This window comes from Cherax quadricarinatus, chromosome 8 (genome assembly GCF_038502225.1).
Source record: "Cherax quadricarinatus isolate ZL_2023a chromosome 8, ASM3850222v1, whole genome shotgun sequence".
NCBI classification, from domain to species: Eukaryota; Metazoa; Arthropoda; class Malacostraca; order Decapoda; family Parastacidae; genus Cherax; species Cherax quadricarinatus.
In genome coordinates, this window is record NC_091299.1 from 22712886 (window position 1) to 22734026 (window position 21141).

The window sequence follows — 21141 nt, forward strand, 5'->3', positions numbered from 1 at the left end:
GAGGACCATCAACTAGAGCATTAACACGAGAACGAATGGCAGTAAACCATGCTTCAAGACTATGTACATGGCCATTGAATAAAGGTAACGTATCAAGGGAATCACGAGTAAAACTATAGTATCTCAGTGTCTGGGTCAGTCTGTCAGTCGATAAGGAACTGTGAGAACTGATGACAGGAGCAGCAGCAGCCTGAGTGGTCCGAGTGTCACCATTCACTAAAGTATCACTTGAAGGTATGTGAGACATAATGGTATAATGGTAAAGAAGCTGTACAAAAACTAATAAGGCAAAAAAATAATGAATAATAAAAATGACACAAAATGCTAAAATTGAAATAAAGGATATGTAACTAATTCTGCAGAAGTATTATCTATAATACGCAGAAGTATTATCTATAATAAGCTGGACCTCATCTTCGCTAACAATGACGATCTGATATGCAATATAACCGTATCAAAGACAATACACTCAGATCACAACATAATAGAGGTACAGGCATGTATGCACAGGGCTCCTGACCAGCAAAATGTGATCAGTCGTGAAGGCCTCTTCACAAAATTCAATTTCAATAACAAAAACATACAATGAGATCAAATCAACCATGTCCTAAATGAAACAAGCTGGGAAGATATCCTAAACAACACAGATCCGAACGTTTCCTTAGAAAAAATGAACTCTGTGATTCTTGAGATCTGCTCAAGACACATTCCATTAAGAAAAAGAAAGAGATGATGTAAACTAGAGAGAGATTCTCCCTATACAGATGAAGACAAAGAGTCACAGAGCTGCTGAGTGGGGCCAATATATCTGAAATACAAAGGGAGGCACTGGTCAATGAAATTGCAAGTATCAACTTAAGCCGAAGGAATCTTACTACTACTACTACTACTACCACTACTACTACTACTACTACTACTACTACCACTACCACCACTACCTCTTCCTGCCTATATATAGCCGTTCTGCTCCACTTCGGGTTAGTGTGACTGTAAATGGTCCAAGTCGGACCGAAACGTCGTCGTAAGCTCCTCTCTTCTATGTGCGGGTTATTTGTGTATCGTTCCAGTCACGGTATTGTGCCTTTTTTAATTTTTTGTTATTTTTGTTATTCTTCTCTTATGGCAAATCTAAGGGAAAAACAGCATCTAGTACTGGGCCCCTGCTCAGGTGGGTTGGGACATTCACTGATGACAGCCAAGAAATGAGTGAGATATTAAAGTCCCAATATGACTCAGTGTTCAGCGAGCCGCTGCCCAGACTAAGGGTCGACATTCCAAATGAATTCTTGATGAACGAAACCCAAAATTTGGTCATCTCAAAAATCTCGGATATTATCCTAACTCCACTAGACTTTGAAAAGGCAATAAATGACATACCCATGCACTCTGCCCCAGGCCCAGACTCGTGTAACTCCGTGTTCATCAAGAATGGCAAGAAGCCCCTATTGAGTGCCTTCAGCATTCTATGGAGAGGGAGCATAGACACAGGGGTCATCCCACACACACTAAAAACAACAGACATAGCCCCACTTCACAAAGGTGGCAGTAAAGCAATTGCAAAGAACTACAGACCGATAGCACTAGCATCCCATATAAAAATCTTTGAGAGTTTTCTAAGAAGCAAGATCACCAACCACCTAGATACCCATCAATTACACAACCCAGGGCAACACGGGTTTAGAGCAGGTCTCTTCTGCCTCTCCCAGCTACTGGGCTACTATGACAAGGTCCTGGATGCTGTTGAGGAAAAACAAAATACATTTGTGTACACAGACTTTGCAAAAGCTTTCGACAAATGTGACCATGGTGTAATAGCACACAAAATGCGTGATAAAGGCATAACAGGAAAAGTTAGTAGATGGATCTATAACTTCCTGACAAATAGAACACAAAGAGTAATAGTAAACAGAGTAAAGTCCTAGGGAGCCACGGTGAAAAGCTCTGCCCCACAAGGCACAGTACTCGCTCCTATTGTATTCCTCATCCTCATTTCGGATATAGAGATGCAAGCCATAGCTCCATGTCTTCCTTTGTGGATGACACCTGGACTGCCATGGCAGTGACCTCCATCAAAGACACTGCAAGACTCCAAGCGGACATCAACCAAATCTTCAAATGGGCCACTCAAAACAATATGAAGTTCAATGAGGAGAAATTTCAACTACTCAAATATGGAAAACTTGAGGAAATTAAAAATGTATCAGGGTATACGACAAATTCTAACCATACAATAGAGCGAAAAAGAAATGTGAAGAACCTGGGAGTAATAATGTCAAAGGCTCTTACCTTCAAAGACCACAATGTATCTACATCATCGGCTAGGAAAATGATAGGATGGATAATGAGAACCTTCAAAACTAGGGATACCAAGCCCATGATGACACTCTTCTAATCGCTTCTTCTCTCTAGGCTGGAATACTTCTGTACACTAATGGCCCCCTTCAAGGCTGGAGACATTGCAGACCTGGAGAGTGTACAATAAACTTTCACGGCACACATAAGTACGATAAGGAACCTAAATTACTGGGATCAGTTGAAGGTCCTTGATTTGTATTTCCTGGCACACAGGCGAGAGAGATACATGATAATACACACTTCGAAGGTCCTGGACACGAAAATCACTTTCTATGAAAGCAAAAGACTCAGCAGGAGATGCAACATTTCCCCGATGAAAAGCAGGGGTGCCATAAATACATTGAGACAACACAATAAGTGTCTGGGGCCCAAGACTGTTCAAGTACCTCCCAGTATACTTAAGGGGGATTACCAATAGGCACCTGGCTGTCTTCAAGAAGGTACTGGACAGGCACCTAAAGTCAGTACCTGACCAATCGGGCTGTGGTTCGTATGCCTGGTCTCAGATCAAGCTGCAGGGGTGTCGACCCCCGAAACCCTCTCCAGGTAAACTCCAGGTTCCTTGATGACGTTTTCTGTAGTGATTGTTCCTTGATAACGTTTTCTGTAGTGGTTGCTCCTTGATAATGTTTTCTATAGTGTGGTTGCGCTTTGATAACGTTTTCTGTAGTGGTTGTTCCTTGATAACGTTTTCTATAGTGTGTTTGTTCCTTGATAGCGTTTTCTATAGTGTGGTTGTGCCTTGATAACGTTTTCTATAGTGTGGTTGTGCCTTGATAACGTTTTCTATAGTGTGGTTGTGCCTTGATAACGTTTTCTATAGTGTGGTTGTGCCTTGATAACGTTTTCTATAGTGTGGTTGTGCCTTGATAACGTTTTCTATAGTGTGGTTGTGCCTTGATAACGTTTTCTATAGTGTGCATGTTCCTTGATAAAGTTTTATATAGTGCAGCTGTTCCTTGATATTGTATTCTATAGTGTGGTTGTTCCTTGATAACGTTTTCTATAGTGTGGTTGTGCCTTGATAACATTTTCTATAGTGTGGCTGTTCCTTGATATTGTATTTTATTGTGTGATTGTTCCTTGATAACGTTTTCTATAGTGTGGTTGTGCCTTAATAACGTTTTCTGTAGTGTGGTTGTTCCTAGATGTTTTCTACAGTGTGCTTGTTCCTTGATAACGTATTATCGTGGAAGTTCCTGAGAACTCTGCACATCTTGTGACATCGTGGGAATGGTAGGGCACCAGCGTGGTGGCCTGGTGGGGCTTGAGGGGCTGGGAGTGGAAAACTGCCCTCTACAGTTGGGGTGTCGCTGGGAGTTGGGTGGGTGAGGCGGGGAAGTTGAATGGTGGAGGCGCAGGTAGTTTGATGGGGGAAGCCTGGGGTGAGGGGTTATGAGAGGCGCGGAAGGGTTGCAGTATACTACACGCAGGGCAAGCCCGGGAAGAGGGGTGAGGGACAGTCACTGTACACTGCAAACGGATTACACGCTGTTGTTCACACTGTCATGCACATCATGAAAGATGTGGGTATGTGCACTGCTTAAAATCAGTGTGTTCCCTCTTCACCTACACACTCTGCCTCTTCCCCCCCTCCCCCGTGGAGTGGGGGAGGAGGCACTGACTGAATGACCTATTCAGCTTCTCTAGTGGAGGGGTAATGGGGGATGTGGGACGGTAATTCATGGGAGGATGAGACACTCTTGGTTTTTTGTGTTATGACCACAGTCCTCTCCTTCCTGTCCTCACCATGTTCATTCTGCCCTCTCCCTATCCTCTGCCCTCACCTTCCTACCCACTCTGCCCTCACCATCCTACCCACTCTGTCTTCTCCCTCCTTTCCACTCTGCCCTCTCCTTTCTGATCACTCGACCCATCTTCTTAACTGATTTTCCTTCAGGACGGTTAACGAGGTTTGAAGCTTATCAATTACACTAAGGTCATTAAGACTGCACAGTGACCTTCACCAGACAACAATACTTTAATCCCTAAAATAGAGATTAAAATAAACTCTCAGCATATATATGTTGTGAAAATTTGTCTGGGCTGCCTCCAAGTGAGTCGCCTACCCTGGCAAACTCTGTTGACACCGAGCTCTGAGATGGGTACCTCAGCCTCACAAGTGGCTTATAGGACAGATTTTTTTCACAAATGATTGGTATTGCAAGAAACCTCGCCTGCATGCACGTATAAAGGACTAACTTACTTGGTGTTGCAGCATATATCCTGATCTTCAACTTCCTAAGCCTAGCTTTAGCCCCCTTGGACTTCCCCTTGGGAACCACGTGCAACCGGGAGCATTAATTCCTGCAATATTCAATCGTTATTAGTGTCCTGCCTGCACCTCAGAAATTCCTATATCCAAGAGGGTATGTATCCCCTAGTATAACTTTGCAGACTCAGACGCTAGCTTCAGACGACTCTGAGACGCTGGTACTTACTGGGCATACTCTCTCTGTAGCACGCCGAGCCCTCAGTTAACTCAACTCACGATCTCCTAAGTCACTGGCCAGATCCTACGGGAAAGGGTGAATATCTCGTCTTACTGTATGGGCTGATGGAGGAGATCATCTACGGTACATCGAGGTGTCTCTACCAGATTTCCCCAGGTCTCAGATGTGAAGACACGTGGGGGCGCCGCCTGATGTTCACGGCACGTCTTGTCCAGTCGAAGTCTATCGTAAGAAGGACGCTATTCTGTCTTTGTGACCTGCGCCCCGCCATTCAAGCTAGGGCTGCCAGTTCTCCCTAGCTAACTTATCCTAATGTTTGCCTACATTATCGGCCTATTACTACCTATGTTAAGGTCTTAGGTCTACTCTATCATTATCTACAGATGCCTTAGTAAACCTAATATTAGTGTATTACCAGTAAACCTACCTACTCCTTCCCTGAAGAGTAAATCTATAAATTAAATAAGCTTACCAACCGCCAACCAGAGAATGCCTTGCTTGTTTGGGAGGGTTTAAGGGTCGCTCGGCTCAGACGACCAGACGCTCATGCTGGATCTGAGCTGTGGAACTATTTGGACCAAATAAATTTCCACATCCTCCCGCCGGCGAAGGTAGGCGCTAAGTCTAGATCAAGTCTGCCTCCCGCAGGCCCCCCCAGTGGGCCCTGGACTCGAGCGCCGTTCGACGGGTCGACCGGCCGCTCAGCTCACTCAACCTCTGGTCTGATTTCTCATGTCCCGGTCCCACCGTGTGGACCTCGAGAGGCAAAAGCCTGTTGATGGGTCTTATAGTCTCGACACCGTTCATTCTCACTTTCACCATTCTCAACCGCCCAGCCTTGTCTGGGTGGGTTGACACTACCAGGCCAAGAGGCCAGTATGCCCTCGGCGCCTCGGATTCTACCAGCACCAGGTCCCCTTCACTTAGCATCATCTTATTCGCCTCGGGGTCGGCACCATAGAAATGTTCCCGCAAGGTTGTCAAGTAATCCCTGCGCCACACCTGGTTCCATTTGTCCAGGATGTTCACCAGTCTGTTGTGACTCCTGTGCAGTTCTTCATTGATGGGGGGACCATCTGGCCCATAATAATCCAGCTCCTTGGAAGACTGACTCAAAATTGCGGGGAAGGGCTCAATCCTTCTTCCAAACAGCATGTGATTGGGGGTGAGAGCTTCTTGCTCGTCAATCCCATTTTGTACGTAGGTCAGAGGCCTGTTATTAACTCTTGCCTCTATCTCAACTAACACTGTCCTCAGTTCATCACAGCTCACCCTCCTGCCGTGCAAGACCTTCCGAATGCACCTTTTGACTGTGCCCACCATGCGTTCATAGAATCCCCCTTGCCAGGGTGCCCTGGGAGCTATGAACCTCCACTCGCACTCTATTCTCTTCAGGTGTTCTCGTACTTCTCCGTTGTCCCTAAGATTCCTGAAAACTTTATCGGCCGCCCTAAAGCTTGTGCCATTGTCCGAGATAATCAATCGCGGGCACGAGAATCTGGCAGTAAACCTCCTGAACAACTTCACGAAAGTCTCTGTCGTCATATCTTCTGCCAACTCCAAATGCACCGCTCGAGTAGTGGCACAGGTAAACAGGCAGACATATACTTTCTGAGGGCCCTCCTTAACGTCTCCTGGGTTCTTCAATGTGATAGCCCCCGTATAGTCTATTCCTACAGTCTCAAAGGGCCTGTCACTATGTACCCGCTCCTGAGGCAGCGGTGGTGGACCTGGGTAGGGTAGGGTCCTCCCATCGTACCGCCGGCAGACCGTGCAACTCTTTAGCACCCTTTTGACGGCAGCTCGACCCTTCAGTACCCAGTAATTCTGACGTAGGCAGGTGAGGGTATCTCCAAACCCCCCATGTAAGGTCCTCTGATGGGCATCTTGTATCAATAGCTCTGTCGCCCATCCCTCCTTTCCCAGCAGCACGGGATGTTTGGCCCCATAGCTGAGCTCAGAGTTTTGTATTCTTCCCCTGCATCTTATTAGCCCCGCATGATCTAGGAACAATCCCAATGAGTGAACCAATTTGCTGTTCCCTGAGTCGTCATCGTTGGACACGCGTCCTGACGCCATAACCTGCTGCCGGGTCGCAAGTACTTCCAGCACTCCTGGAAACCTCCCCCTTTGGTACTGCCTTATCCAATATTCTCTGGGACCCACTAGAGACAACTGTCGACCCTGGCTTACCTTGTCATGCAGCTTCCTCACGAATCGAAATACCATTTCCGTGACTCCTATAAGTTTTCTCCACGAGGAGTAGCGCCTGGGGTCAAATAATTCAGTGTCGTGTTCCCCCGCGAAATGTACTATGCTGCTGATTGTCTCCACGAATTTCTGCTCCGGCCAGCAATCCCTTGCCGGTAACCAGTCTGGGCCTTTGAACCAAAGCTCGCTTTTACTCAACTTTCTGTGTGTCACCCCTCGGCTTATCAGGTCGGCTGGGTTTTGATCTGTAGGCACATACAGAATTGTTGATGTTGACTGTAGTTCCCGTATCTCCTTTACCCGATTCCTGACATAGGGGAGCTTAGACCTGTCATTCTGGACCCACTGTAAGGCCACCTCCGAGTCTGTCCATACATAGGTGTGTGTCACCCTCAGATTACTTAACACCTCCTCTACGTACTTACCCAGTCTTGCTCCCAGCAACATCGCCGTGAGCTCTAGCTTTGGGATCGAGCAATCCTTCAGGGGTGTCACCCGCGCACGACTGGTGACCAGATTGACTTGGTCCCCGGCCACCAAATACGCTACTGCCCCATAGGCCCTGGAGGAGGCATCACAGAAGACGTGCAAGTCATAATCCCGCCCGGTGCACCCGATGGACCTGGGGAATGTGAACTCGTGCAATTCCGCTAGGTCTTTGTTAACCAGATCCCACTCCTGGCAGACTGTTTCTGGCAGTGGGTCGTCCCAACCTAGGTTCAGCTCCCAGGTCTGTTGTACTAGCATCCTCCCTCGAATGGTGATGGGTGTCAACAAACCCAAAGGATCGAAGGCAGTCTGCACTTTGCTCAGCAAAGACCTCCTGGTCAGCTTCCCTTCCCCATCAGGCTTCCTCTTTAGCCTAAGTCTGTCTTCCTTGACTTCCCACTCTAGTCCCAACACCGATGTTACCTCAGGCACTGAGTAGCCAGTATAGTCATGTTCCACCATGCCCCGCAACGTTGGATTGTTTGTCACCCATTCTCTCAATGGCATGTTAGCTGAGAGCATCTCCTGATTAGACTCTCGGTAAATATCCATCAACAGCCTTTCATCTGAGGTGGTACCCTGCATGTTGTCTACATAAAATAGGGTCTTCAGTAATTCTTTAAGCGGGCTGTTACAGTTCACAAGGTGGTAGTCTATGGTAGCCTGTAATAGGAATGGTGAACTAGTGGCACCAAACAACACTGCCCTGAATCTATAGGTATCATACCCTTGCTTGGGCATCTCCCTGTTAGCCAGCCACAAGAACCTTGTGTAGTCCCTATCCTGTGGCTGCAACCCAATACGTAGGAAGGCTTTGCTAATGTCTGCCGCATAGGCGTACTGTTCCGTCCTGAATCTCAACAACACATCTGCTAATTTCTGCGTCAGGGAGGGCCCTGTGAGCAGACAGTCGTTCAACGATGGCTCTCGGGGACTCGCCTGCGAGCTGCAGTTGAAGACTACTCTGATGGGAGTGGTTACCGACTCCTTGGTGACTGCCATGTGTGGAAGATAATGGGTGTTTTCCCCAGGGCTGGCATTGGGCACTTTCTCGATGAACCCAAGGGCCAGCTGTTCCTTAATAATATCATCATATTTCCCCACCAGACCCTTCCTGGTCAGGCTGTTCACCAATGAATTCAACTGACCACGTGCCCTCTTGAAATTAGTGGGCAGCGTTGGGTGGCCCGGTTTCCATGGGAGTCGCACCCAATACTGCCCGTCCCTGAACTGCACATGGTTCAAGTAATCTCGATACGTCTCTTCGTGTTCGGGGGGCGGCTGGTCACCTTTAATCCCTACTACATCCAGGTCCCATAGTTTATGGACCGGCTCACTGTCGGATATGCCAACTTGCGCCTCTGACAGGCCTTCGTGCACACCAATCTGCATCACCAGTACAGCCTCAGTCGCTGTAATACCAGAGCCCTCCTTTCCCGGGGTCGCAGGGAAGTGAGCTGGTATTCTGCCTCCTACGATGTACCCCGCTGGAGTCCTGTACAGGCCCACACCTTCCTTGATAACCCTTCTCGTAGACACGAACTCGTCTAGGTAATCCCCTCCTACCAATATGCCTACATTACTAACATTGTCTGTAGCAATGTCTGGTTCTGCTAGCTTCACACCCAACTCCCTCAAACGTTTGACTGCTTCAGCCAGTCCCCTAGTGGTAATGATATTGGGCAGCCTCTTCACCATCAAGGCTGAAATTTCCCGTCGATGCCCGGCTAACCTGACCGTCACATTGACTACTGGATAAGACCTGCGTGGGACTTCCCCACCAAACCCTTCCACCTTCATGTCAACTTTACCAACTGTCTCCAGCTTCAACCTAGTGGCTAGACTCTCCGCTATGAAGGATCTCTGTGCCCCACTGTCGAAGAACAAACGGGTTGTTTCAGACTTCTTCCTGTTCGCGACCACCGCCATTATGGTGGGCAAGGCCACCGAGCCTTGAAACTGCTCACCAGAACAAATTCTCGGTGCCGTACTCACCACACTCATCGTTACTTCTGACTTGTTCTTGCTCTCCGCCCTTTCTTGCGGTTTGCTCTCCTTAACTTGTGCTAATCCGGCATCATTAGGACACAGTGCACTGTGGTGCTTTCCCTTCCGGCAGCCCCGACACTCCCTGAGCATGGTGTTACAGTCCCTGGCAAAATGTTCTCCACAACACTTGAAACAAAGTCTCAACTCTCTTAGCCGTTGAACCCTTTGGTTATAGGTGGTGAAGCTTGAACACCCTGAACTAGCGTGTTCTTCATCACAAAACACGCACCGTCTCATACTGGCCGCTTTAGTGGCTTCTCCCTTGGCCCTGTGGGTGGAGGGTTCGCCCTGGGCATAATACGTGCCTACTTTAGTGGGAGGTGGTTTAGGTCTATCTCTCGAATGTCTGGGGAAGTCGACCGACTTCTCCTTGGTAGGTAATTTCTCCCCCTGACCTATGCTCAGGTGAGATATGAGATCCCCTAACCCTTCAATAATTTGGCTTATCGTGAACCTATTCGTCCGATATTTTAAGTGTAACTCATGCACTGTCGTGCTAGCCAGTTTCCTCTGAATCACCTGGCTAAGGACCCATTTTGAATCATTCTCACCATGCAGATCTCTGAAACTATTGGTCAAGCTCATAATCTCAATACGGAACTTCTCTAGACTTTGACGGTCATGTCGGCAAGCCTCTAGATCCAACAACCGATAAAGTATAGCTACCTTTATCTCCTCAGTGTTGCCAAACATGTCTTCTAATTGGTCTTTGGCATGTTGGTAATTAGCGTCAGTAATCGGGTAGTGCCGGACCAGATCTAAGGCTTTACCCTTGAGTTGCGACCGCAAATACTGCAACTTGACGGCATCTGACAAATCATTTCTGTCATCTATCTGGGCTCTAAACTGATCCCAGAAACCAATGTACTCTGTTAAGGTTCCGTCAAACGTTGGTAAATTCAGCTGGGGCAACTTGGGCAACATATTGACAGGTGTGTGGTTGTTTGGGGTACCTGCGGTGTTCAACACCATCCTTGGAATACTAGCCTTTAATGTACTTAACTTATCTCTGTACATATTCATCTCCTGGTGACAATCTACATCATCCTTAGTGAATTCGTCCATAGCCTGCTGAAGACTTCCCTGGGATTCCTCATCCTCAATAGCCTGTAGCTCATATGCTGAGAATGCTTGTTCATAGGCTTCCCACTTTTCCCCCAAACTCTTCAAGCAGTTCTGCAAATCATCGCAGTCTACATTACTGCGTTGGCAAGTAGCCTTGCACCTGTTACGCGTTCTGTTCAGATGCCCTTTGTATGCTGCTACTGATCGTTTTAATTTTGTTAGCACTGAACCAGACTCTCCTGAACCCCCATCTGCCATTGTCGAAGTTTAATGAGGAGTGTGACACTAATTGTACTTTACCCAGTCCACCCCACAGCACGTCACGGTGTTAGGTGAGAATGAACGAGTCTTAAGGCTTCTCAACAAGCTTAACAATTCCCTTTGTTATATTGACTCTACTATGAATCAAAAATGTACACTGTTAGCTCTCAAATCCCAATCAAAATGTGTATCGATGTGAAAGCTTAATCTAGCACTCAACTGTACAATGCCAGCAAATAATTACGGGACTTAACCTAGTCTCAGGTATAATTCACAAATCCCACATTAACATGAATCAAAGACAATGAAAATCACACACTAATAGGGCAGTATACAAATTAAAATCACTTGGTTAACACAAGCAAATTCAACAATTCAACTTGTGAAACAGTAAATAAATAATGTATGTAAACAGCTTGGCCTAACTGTGCCCAGCTTACTCTGTTTAGCGTGGATGGTTGGATAAGGTAAATCCTAACCTAGCTAGTGTGCTATAACTTAAACCTGGCTTTATAACTCCCTGTAAATAATAACTAGGTTAAATCTGTCCTAGCTACTATAACCTTTTGTAAATATTGCACAAGCCTAGCCTAACTGTGGCTACCTTGCAAATCCACTGTAAGTAATTAACACACAAGTCTCCTACTCTGGATTACTTGTAATCACTGTAAATAATTAAATTCACAAGCTTCTCTAGCCTACCTGGCCTGCCTGTAAATTACTGCAAATAACAACTTCTGTGAATAGTCAGCTTGGCCTAGCCTCTGAGTAACTTTGACCTAGGTGTGCTAACTTAAACCTAACTTTTTTAAACTGGTTCCTAACTGTGGCCTAGCTATGATAGCTTAACCTGTGGCCTAGCTATGATAGCTTAACCTAACTTTGTTAAACTGGTTCTTAACTGTAGCCTAGCTATGATAGCTTAACCTAACTGTGGCCTAGCTATGATAGCTTAACCTAACTCTGTAAAACTGGTTCCTAACTGTGGCCTAGCTATGATAGCTTAACCTAGCTATTCCACATCCGGTTCGAAGGACCACTTTTGTGAAAATTTGTCTGGGCTGCCTCCAAGTGAGTCGCCTACCCTGGCAAACTCTGTTGACACCGAGCTCTGAGATGGGTACCTCAGCCTCACAAGTGGCTTATAGGACAGATTTTTTTCACAAATGATTGGTATTGCAAGAAACCTCGCCTGCATGCACGTATAAAGGACTAACTTACTTGGTGTTGCAGCATATATCCTGATCTTCAACTTCCTAAGCCTAGCTTTAGCCCCCTTGGACTTCCCCTTGGGAACCACGTGCAACCGGGAGCATTAATTCCTGCAATATTCAATCGTTATTAGTGTCCTGCCTGCACCTCAGAAATTCCTATATCCAAGAGGGTATGTATCCCCTAGTATAACTTTGCAGACTCAGACGCTAGCTTCAGACGACTCTGAGACGCTGGTACTTACTGGGCATACTCTCTCTGTAGCACGCCGAGCCCTCAGTTAACTCAACTCACGATCTCCTAAGTCACTGGCCAGATCCTACGGGAAAGGGTGAATATCTCGTCTTACTGTATGGGCTGATGGAGGAGATCATCTACGGTACATCGAGGTGTCTCTACCAGATTTCCCCAGGTCTCAGATGTGAAGACACGTGGGGGCGCCGCCTGATGTTCACGGCACGTCTTGTCCAGTCGAAGTCTATCGTAAGAAGGACGCTATTCTGTCTTTGTGACCTGCGCCCCGCCATTCAAGCTAGGGCTGCCAGTTCTCCCTAGCTAACTTATCCTAATGTTTGCCTACATTATCGGCCTATTACTACCTATGTTAAGGTCTTAGGTCTACTCTATCATTATCTACAGATGCCTTAGTAAACCTAATATTAGTGTATTACCAGTAAACCTACCTACTCCTTCCCTGAAGAGTAAATCTATAAATTAAATAAGCTTACCAACCGCCAACCAGAGAATGCCTTGCTTGTTTGGGAGGGTTTAAGGGTCGCTCGGCTCAGACGACCAGACGCTCATGCTGGATCTGAGCTGTGGAACTATTTGGACCAAATAAATTTCCACATATGTTGAGATAAATGCACCTCTGTCCATATATCCTCTTTTCCATCAAGAGCTGACCTGATGCTGGAAGGTTCTTTATCAAAGTTATTGGAGGTTGGTTCTCAGTCCTTGGTATAAGTCTTGTTCCCTCTCATTCTCTAAGTGCTTTACAACTTACAGGTTAATAGCACTTCCCCAAGAATATAATTACGTAAACATCTGTACAAACATGAATCATGCTAAAATAAAAATTATTATTATCTCGCTGCATTACCTGTTATTACACTTGTGGAACTGTACCAAATCAATGAACTATACAGCACCTTGGAAATGAGAGGTAATTATATTAATGGGGAAGCACTAAACTTGTAGGCGTCATAAGTTAGGCAAATGCGATATATAATGCAATCCTTTGCTGTATAGCCCTTGTGGCTTAGCGCTTCTTTTTGATTATAATAATAATAATGCAATCCTTTAATAACAACTTTTTGCCCAGACGGTGGCCTTTTATCAAGCCACAAGTAGATACGTTTGTAATTTGATAAGGCCCACTGTGGTCAATAAAACATTGTCTTATACAGCATTTGTTTGTCTTTTCCATTGTGGACTTTGGTAATTCTTACCATCACTGGAGTCCTGAAGCAACTGAGAAATATGATATAAGGACAGAAATGGTCAGACTACCTGCCTGTAGCTTCTTCACTTTCTCATAGAGGTCATATAGCAAAGAAAGCAGAAAACATATTGCAGTGCGGGTATTATATTTATTGGGAAGCACTAAGGCTAGATCTAAGGGTCATATAATATCTGGGGAATGGTGAGCAATCAGGTTTGATGCAAGAAAGTTGGTGGTTCCAATTTCTGAAATCAAAGGCTTTGCCAAGGATCTCCAATACAATACTGGAAAATAGAATGTAAACAACAAAATCCAATGAAATATTGAAAGGTCATAAACTGTGGAACATGCAAAAGAACCTGCAGATTCACTACCCTGATACCAGAATGTCGAAGAACCTAGTAAATGGCAATGTATTTGTGATTGCCAAAAGGTGATACAGCAGGTATGGTATATAATGAATGTGAAGGATGAAGAGATCTTTGAAACCAAAGCTCTGAATAGCTTGTAAATGTACTTAGGGAGTCAGAGACTTCAAGAAAAAATGCTGACAAACAAGCAATGTGGATGACAGCAAAAGATTTAGATTTTGCCACCGAAGTGGTAATTTATTGTGCACCCCATATCCATCCTGTAAACGGTAACGCAAGAGCATATGGATACACAAAAGGCCTAGGAACTAGGCCCCAAAAGGGTTGACATGTGCACATACGGGTTTTTATTTATGTACATATCTACAATTCACTTATCTGTTACAAGCAAATTTAGGAAATTTGCTTAGTATATCTAATGCTCTAGGAAGAAGGAACATAAGAGCTGAATGTTCTACCATAGGGCTGGAGGATGTTCAAAGAAGTGGCAGGATTGGTGTAAGAGATCATACACCATTTTTACAAAACTGGCAAAGGATGCGATGTAGTGTAGTTTGAACATACCTGGAGATTACCTGGAGGTTATTCCGGGGATCAACGCCCCCGCGGCCCGGTCCATGACCAGGCCTCCCGATGGATCAGGGCCTGATCAACTAGGCTGTTACTGCTGGCCGCACGCAGTCCAACGTACGAGCCACAGCCCGTCTGATCCGGCACTGACTTTAGGTATCTGTCCAGCTCTCTCTTGAAGGCAGCCAGGGGTTTATTGGCAATTCCCCTAATGCTTGATGGGAGGCTGTTGAACAGTCTTGGGCCCCGGACACTTATGGTGTTTTCCCTTAGTGTACCAATGGCGCCCCTACTTTTTATTGGGGGCATTTTGCATCGCCTGCCCAGTCTTTTACTTTCGTAGGGAGTGATTTCTGTGTGCAGATTTGAGACCATTCCTTCCAAGATTTTCCAAGTGTAGATTATGATATATCTCTCCCTCCTGCGTTCCAACGAGTACAAGTCAAGTGCTTCCAAGCGTTCCCAGTAGTTAAGGTGCTTGACAGAACTTATACATGCAGTAAAGGATCTCTGTACACTCTCTAGATCTGAGATTTCACCTGCTTTGAATGGAGATGTTAATGTACAGCAGTATTCCAGCCTAGAGAGAACAAGTGATTTGAAAAGGATCATCGTTGGCTTGGCATCTCTCGTTTTGAACGTTCTCATTATCCATCCTATCATATTCTTTGCACGTGCGATCGTGGCACTGTTGTGATCCTCGAAAGTGAGATCCTCAGACATTACTACTCCCAGGTCCCTTACATTATTTTTCCACTCTATTGTATGGCCAGAGTCTGTAGTATACTCTGTTCTAGTTATTATCTCCTCCAGTTTTCCATAACGGAGTATAAGTGCTAAGAAAAACTTTACATCTTTTGTACCAGGCATCAAAATAGTGATCTGCACAAGAACATAACAAAGATAAGTAGACCAACAACAGTTAATTTTTTTTCTTACAGGGAAATACTGTACATACAGTACAGGAGATTACTATTATAATAAAAAAGAAGTGCTAAACCACAGCAAGGCAGGGAAGGATGCAGGGGTAATGAGTAGTAAGGGGGAGAGGGATGATTATTAGGTTATGAAGTGCAGTGGGGCAGTGGATAGTGCAGGGGTAGAGGGTAGCTAGATACTAAGGTTGGAAGGACTGAGGAGAGTGCCAGAGACATCAGAGTTTGTGTAGTGAATCAGTTGCTGTCAAAAAGTCAATGAGAGCATCTGGATTAAAGGAGGGTCCATCAGCAAGAAGGGAAAGTAAAGAAAGGGCAGCAGAGTGGAGACGACGACGGAGGTAAATTCTGCGTGCTTGTTGATAGAGTGGGCAGTCCAACAGAATGTAGCTAACAGATACTGGAACTTGACAATTCTCACAGAGAGGAACAGGACGCCTCTCCATGAAATACCTGTGAGTAAGACGAGTGTGGCCAATGCAAAGACGGGAGAGAGTAGTCTCCCAACCTCGACACTGATGACAAGAAGACAGCCAGAAACCTATACTCGGTTTAACAGAATGAAGTTTATGGAGCAGATCAGACCAATGTTGTTGCCAACGGGTGCAAAGATGGGTAGCAATTACAGCAAAATAGTCCGTGAATGGAACACCTCTATATGAAACTGGGAGGTCATGTACTGCTGACCACACAGCAGTGTCTGCCTGTTCATTGCCCTGTACGTCAATATAACCAGGAACCCAGCAAAAAAACAATATCTCTGTGTTTGCTAGAGATACGGCGTAACCAAAGTTGGATACGAAGAACTAGGGGGTGAGGTGTATCAAATTTCCGTATAGCCTGTAAAGCACTATGGGAGTCTGAAACTACCACAAATGGTGACACAGGCATAGATGCGATACAGATAAGTGCTACAAGAATGGCATACAATTCAGCCATAAAAATGTTAGCCAAGGGTAATAAATGCCCTCGTACAACACTGTCCAGAAACACTGCTGCAAATCCGATGCCATCAGAAGACTTAGAACCATCAGTATACACAGCGATGGCATAAGAATGAGAACGGAAGTAGTCAAGAAAAAGAGAGCGGGAAATGACCATAGGTAGTTGGGCTTTCACATTTGGCAGTGGGAAAGAACAGATACGAACAGCTGGAACTTCCCGAGGGGGCAGGGAAAAGCGAGACGCTACATGAACATAGAGAGGTGGTAACTGAAGAGAAGATGAACGGGGTAAATGGGGACGACAAACAAATCAAGAACGCCTACTAACATCAGTGATTATCTTGTGATTATCCAGTGATTATCATGAGATTGAACATAATAGTGAAGGCAGTGAGCATCACAACGATCAGACAAGGATGGAAAATTTGCTTCTGCATAGAGGCTGTCAACAGGGGATGAACGAAAGGCACCAAGCCACAGACAGAGACCTTGGTGATGTATGGGATCTAACTTAGAGTGGCGGGAGAGGCTGCAGAATAGATTTGGTCACCATAATCTAGCTTGGACAAGAATAGGGTGGAATGCAAATGGAGGAGAGTGCGACGATATGCTCCCCATGAACGATGCGTAAGAACCTTAAGGAGATTTAGCCGACCATGGTAAGTTGTCTTTAACGAAGAAATGTGAGGTCTCCATGTCAGTCGGTGATCAAAGAACTGGCCCAGAAACCTGACTGTATCACATGCCGGAATACATGAACCATGTAAGTACAAGGGAGCATCCGGTATAAGCGAGCGTCTAGTGAAGGTATTGAATCAGGTTTTCATACTGGAAAATTTAAAGCCATGAGAGGTGGTCCAGTGAGAGACTCGGTCTATCCAAACTGAAGGGAGGCTGCTACCAGTTGACAGTTAACCCATAAACGGTCCAAGCAGATCTACGTTCACATGTGTAGTGCTACAAAAGTAGATCTACTTTTTTTTACATATTTTCAAATATAACAACAAAAAAGTAGATCAAAGTTTTTTTTACATATTTTCAAATGTAAAAAAACAAAAAGAAGATCTACTTTTTTTACATACTTTCAAATGTTGAAAAAACGTATATATACATTTGGACCGTTTACGGGTTAATGCCCGAGTAAGGTACAGCGAGGTCATCAACAAAGTGATGACCAAATATGCGAAGGAAGACTGGAAGGTAGGTCATTTATAGCTAAGAGAAAAAGAGTAGTACTGAGGACATGGCCTTGTGGGACTCCTTCAGCTTGAACAAAGTCTGAGGAAACCGAGGTGTCAATATGGACCCAAATTATTATAACCAAAAAGAAATATGGACCAAAAAATGTCTATCGGACAAGAAAGCAGTGATGAAGTTTGGTAGATTACAGCGGATGCCTAAGGAGTGGGCTTGGGCTAGAATGTTATACCTCCAAGTGGTGTCATATGCCTACTCTAGATCGAAAAAGACCGCTAGTACAGAGTGGTTGTTGGCAAAGGTATTTCGAATATACTTATCGAAGTGAAGCAAGGGGTCTAAAGTAGAGCAGCCTTTGCAAAAGCATATTGGCAAAGGGAAAGGCTGTTGTGCGTGTCTAAGAACCACATCACACGTTTATTCACCAATCGTTCCATCACCTTGCAGACCACACTGGTCAGAGCACTGGGACGATAGTGAGAGGTGTCAAGCCCTGAGGCACCCAGTTTGCGAAACGGTAGTACAATAGCTGATTTCCAGTGTTGTGGGAGAACCCCTCGCTCTCAAATTAGATTGAAAAGACGTAAAAGAATGGGAAGGGCCATAGAATGGAGATGGTGTAGCATACTGATGTGGATATCATCAGGTCCTGGTGCAGACGGCCAGCACATGGAAAGCGTGGACTCTAATTCTAGAAGAGTAAAAGGTGCTATATGGCTCCAATCCATTGGAGGAGAAATCTAAGGGCAATTGCTCTTTGGTAGGTTTAGACACAAGAAATGAGGGACAGAGGTGAAGCCCTCAGGAGATATGAACAAGATAGTTCCCGATTTCTGTGGCAACTTCTAAAGGTTCTGCGACATCAACTCCAGCAACCCGCAAAACGGGAGCTGGGTCTGGAGTGTACTTACCACACAATTTCCGCACCTTTTTCCAAACTGCGCACATAGGGGAAGATGAGGTAATGGTAGACAGGTAGTCTCGCCAACAAGTGCGTTTAGTATCGTGTATGACACAGCGAGCAACTGCCCTTGCGCTCTTAAAGTACAACAGACACTATGTGGTACGGTTATATTGGTAATGGCCCCATGCAGCATGTTTTAAATGCGCCACGTGGGTGCATGTAGGAGACCAAGGTACGCATGTCTGAGAATGCCTACCTGAGGTTTGAGGAATAGAACGAGTCGTCCTGGTTAGGACTAAGGTCGAAAATTGGTGTGCCAGTTCATCAATAGATGACGAAAGGGATCCTTGCAACAGGTGGTAAGATGGGAGGGCTACGAAATGGCCGGGTATATGTAGTAGAAGTAAGGACAGGAAAGTGATCACTAACGTGTTAATCTGGAAGAACAGACCACATGAAATCAAGTGCAATGGGTGAGGAACAAATAGAAAGATAAATGCAGGAGAGAGACTGAGAGCGAGAAGTCAAAATGGGTAGGAGAACCCATATTTAAAACATGAAGAGGATGAGAAGCGAGAAGTCTCTCTAACTGATCACCACGAGAATCGCAGTGAGACCCTCCCCACAGGTGATGGTGAGCATTAAAATCACCCAACAAGATGGTTGGTGTAGAGAAGAAATTAAAAATGCAATATCAAAGATACAGAATGCACAGGAGGGAGAAAGATAGAGAGCAAACTGTAAACCATCTGTGTAAATAAATACGAGCTGCAGTATAATGCAGTGGGGAACGAACAAAAACTTGATACGGTATATCAATGCACATATGAAGCATGCTTTCATTAAGTGATTCGTCAGGTAAAGGAGCTGAAGAATGTAATAGCATGTAGCCCGAAACTGGGTGAATGAGAGCAGAACGAATTTGAGGCTCTTGCAACCCAACACATACTGGGGACAACTGGGAGAGCAACACTTGGAGTTCTCTTTGATTGCCCCTAAGGCCACAAACATTCCATTGTAAAAAAGACATTATGTACAGAAATAAAATTGGCATCAATAAGAAACAATAAAACCCATGGGGTTTTAGGATCTGTAAAGTGAACGTGTGGGGGTAACGGTAAGCATGTAAGCTAGGAAGAATTAGAATGTTGTGGAGGAATAGATTATTGCGAGGGTTGTAAAATAGAAGGGGTAGAAGGAGGCGCGTTGGCGTCCATCAGGGGTGTCGTCTTCACAATATAGCTGGAGATAACGTCTGAAGTCTATGTTGTTAAGGAAGCCAACAATGTCATGATGTCAGAGATAGGAGAGGCATTGTAAGTAAAGGTCAGAGTAACTATGGAGGCAACCAAAGAGGTCTAAAGGGAGCACAGAGTATGGACCTCAGGAGATGCATTGGCTGGGGTAGAAGAGGCCTGCAGTGTAACAGGAGGAGAGGAAGGAGGTTGGAGGGTAACTATGGAGGAAGACGAGGGGGAACCAGGGGAAGAGGGGACTACACGAGGGGGGTGAACCTTTACCTTTGTGTGAGAGCTGGAAAGGGGATGAGATCTAGGCTCCGAGGTAGGAGACATATTCTGTGCAGGTGATGGACACGAAGAAAGTGTAGGTCTGCAAGGTCTCGTAGACTGAGAAGCAAGCGAGCGAGATGAAGTTGGAAGTGGTGCAGAGGTAGGAGTGTCAGAGGATAAAACTGCAAATTAGAAACTGGGGCAACCCCAGAAGGCATGGATGCAGAGGGATTGGGAGGCAGGAGGATAGTCGAGGTTGGAGGTCTTTGGGCTACCCGAGCATACGGGACACGAGACAGCCATAGTGTGAGGCCCTCACGCTCCTTAAGATAACGGATCTCTCATTCATTATGATAAACCTGGCAATGGCATGAAAAGGAGGAGGTTCCTTGCAACTGAAACAAGAGGGGGGAAGACTATAAGACGTATTGGAATGATCTGCTGCGCCACAGACCGGGCATTCTGCCACAGATTTGCAGTGTTTAGCAGGGTTCCCAAAATGCCAGCAATTACGACACTGTTGGGGAGTGGGAACTACTTAACGGACCTCTAGGCAATGTCCCGCAATCCAGACAGAGAACAGAAGTTCATGGCAGTCGAAGGTTAAATGAGCGATGTTACTAGAAAAGCGGCTCCCCCCACTAGCGGGCAGAATGTATCTACCTTAAGAAGAGGGAGGTTCTGGAGGGCTAATTCTAAAATATCCTTGCTGCAAGATAAAAAATCACTCTGTACAATGGTATGCGGTAAGACCATAGTACCACTGCAAGAATTAAGAGTAGCGTGTTTACGATTATTATTATAATCAAGGGGGAAGCGCTAAACCCGGAGGATTATACAGCGCCTGGGGGGGGGATGTGGAAGGCATTCAGGCTTAATTCGGGGAACTGGAGCACAGATCCAATTCCCTAAATCAAGAGCCCCTCACCAACATCAAGGAACCTTCCTTGAGGGGAGCGTGCTTACGAATGGTGACTGGTATGTTATCTATGGAAGCGATGTGGGAGAGAGCATGAGCTTGCTCTGAATTCTGTACTGTTATGACATGCACACCTCTTCGAAGAGTGTGGAAGGATATATATTGGCCAACGTGCCGCAAAAGTGTTTTACCAATTCCATGATCAGAAAGATAATTAGTTTGAGACATCTGTAAAGAAAAGAACATAAGAA